The following is a 1,922-nucleotide window of genomic DNA, read 5'->3' as shown; positions in this document are numbered from 1 at the left end:
ATGTGGGAATATTTTGAAACTGTTCTGTATTGTTCGTATTTTAGGTTGTCCTATTGCCATTAAAACAATGATTGCGAGCTTTATGCATTGTGTTTATTGTTATTTGCGTTAAGTTGGGATTTGTGTTCACGCTAAGCATTTTACGTGCGCTTTTACTGAATGTTTGTATCTGAATAATTTTGTTCGTTGTGCTTGTAATGAGTGTTCATTTTTGTTACGTCATTCTTTTTAATCTCTTTATTATTGTATAGTGCTACAACAAACTGGGGGGGTGGCGGTACTATTTGTAGTGAGTCGGACAGGGAATGTTGTTATCCCTACAGGCAGTCCGGCTCAAGTAGTGAGAGTGCAAGCCGCCCTCCACGACTTCTTGCAGTGAGTCATTCTCTTTTTTTGTGTGTGTTTTTTGCTCGGTGAATGTGATGACCCTTTCGCGTGAGGAGAGCTGACGTCAGCATTTCTTGCTACATCGCAAGGAACACTCAGTTCATTTGCATCGTAAAGAATAGAAAAAAAAACCATCCGTCGAGCCGCATTTGAACCAGCGACCTATGGATGCCTGTCTTGGAGGTGCCTCTACAGTCCACCGCTCTACCAACTGAGCTATCGACGGAACGGTTACACCGCGCCTTAAAGAGCAGGCGCTGACTGCGGACGGTATGACCCAGTTAATTGAAGGAAGGCGAGGATAAGGATCGGCGCGAAACTGGTTCACCGGTGTCGCCGAAATTTTTACCGATGCAGATTGGCTTGAACGTAGGCTGGCAATTAACGGGACGCTAAGAAATTCTACACAGATTTAAGGGAGCAAAAAAAAGAAAAAGCGCATTAGTTACGCTATATTCACACTGTGGCCAAATATGTAGAGCCCGTTGAGCGGAGAGCCGACATTCTCTGAATAAGAAACACGCACTGCCGTCGACATTGCAGTGGTCTTACCGTCAATTGGTAGCCTAGCTCTATCCGTGATTTTCGTTCGTCGCGTTCGATAATCATTCGGGGTGTTTCTAAAATCGGGGAACGCTGTCTATACGACCCCTTGTAGGCAAGACCGGATAGAATACTCGGTAGGAACAGGCTTAAAGCATTTTTCTATACAGGTGTTTCTTCTTTTTACGTACGCCGGTTCAGTTCACCTTTCACTGAATCCGAAGAATGTACAAAACTAAAAACAAGCACGCGTGAACACACCAGTGACACCCGGTAGCACGTGCTGGCTCCTTTTGACAGGCGTGGATTGGTTACATTATTGTACGGTAAGCCTGCCATTTTGTACCGGTGCTGTTTTTAAGTATCTAATATATTAAATGCGAAGCATTTCTTGGCATTTGCTACTTTGACCGTATCTATCTATCTATCTATCTATCTATCTATCTATCTATCTATCTATCTATCTATCTATCTATCTATCTATCTATCTATCTATCTATCTATCTAGCCGCCTACGACTTTGTGCTCTCATGGTCGTTTCGTTAACTTGGTATGTACCAAAATTGGCATACTATAACAAGAGGATATCACGAACATAAATGATATATTATGACATGATTATCATGACATGCGTGTAATATAGGTCGTGAAACAGTCACGGTGCTCTCATTGTCGTTTCGTTAACTTGGTAGGTACCAAAATTAATATATTATGACTGGAGTGTATGACAAACATAAGATATAGGTCATGGCAAAAATGTCATGACATGCGTGTCATGTAGGTCATGACAATGATACAGCGAAAAACTTGAACACTCCAAAACCACTGAAATGGGTTCGGACGTGAGCACTAAGGGAAGGGAACACTAAATGATGGTGGTAGAAATCATAGACGTGAGCATAAGCAGCAAAAATCACTATGAATCAGCAAAAGTGACAATGACTCAGCAAAAAAAAGTATATCACTCAACAACCACTGAAATGGGTTCGGAC

General features: G+C 42.0%; 1 non-coding gene across 1 annotated transcript; it reads right to left on the bottom strand.

Moving 5' to 3' along the window:
* Positions 1-521: 521 nt before the first annotated feature.
* On the bottom strand, positions 522-613 carry Trnay-gua (transfer RNA tyrosine (anticodon GUA)). The gene is given in 2 exon segments: positions 522-557; positions 577-613. It is a non-coding gene; the product is annotated as a tRNA-Tyr (tRNA).
* Positions 614-1,922: the final 1,309 nt, after the last annotated feature.

The sequence above is a fragment of the Dermacentor silvarum genome, chromosome 8 (assembly GCF_013339745.2).
Source record: "Dermacentor silvarum isolate Dsil-2018 chromosome 8, BIME_Dsil_1.4, whole genome shotgun sequence".
In the NCBI taxonomy this organism is placed as follows: domain Eukaryota; kingdom Metazoa; phylum Arthropoda; class Arachnida; order Ixodida; family Ixodidae; genus Dermacentor; species Dermacentor silvarum.
Note: the sequence above shows the minus strand (reverse complement) of the source record. Positions and strands in the feature narration are given on the sequence as shown.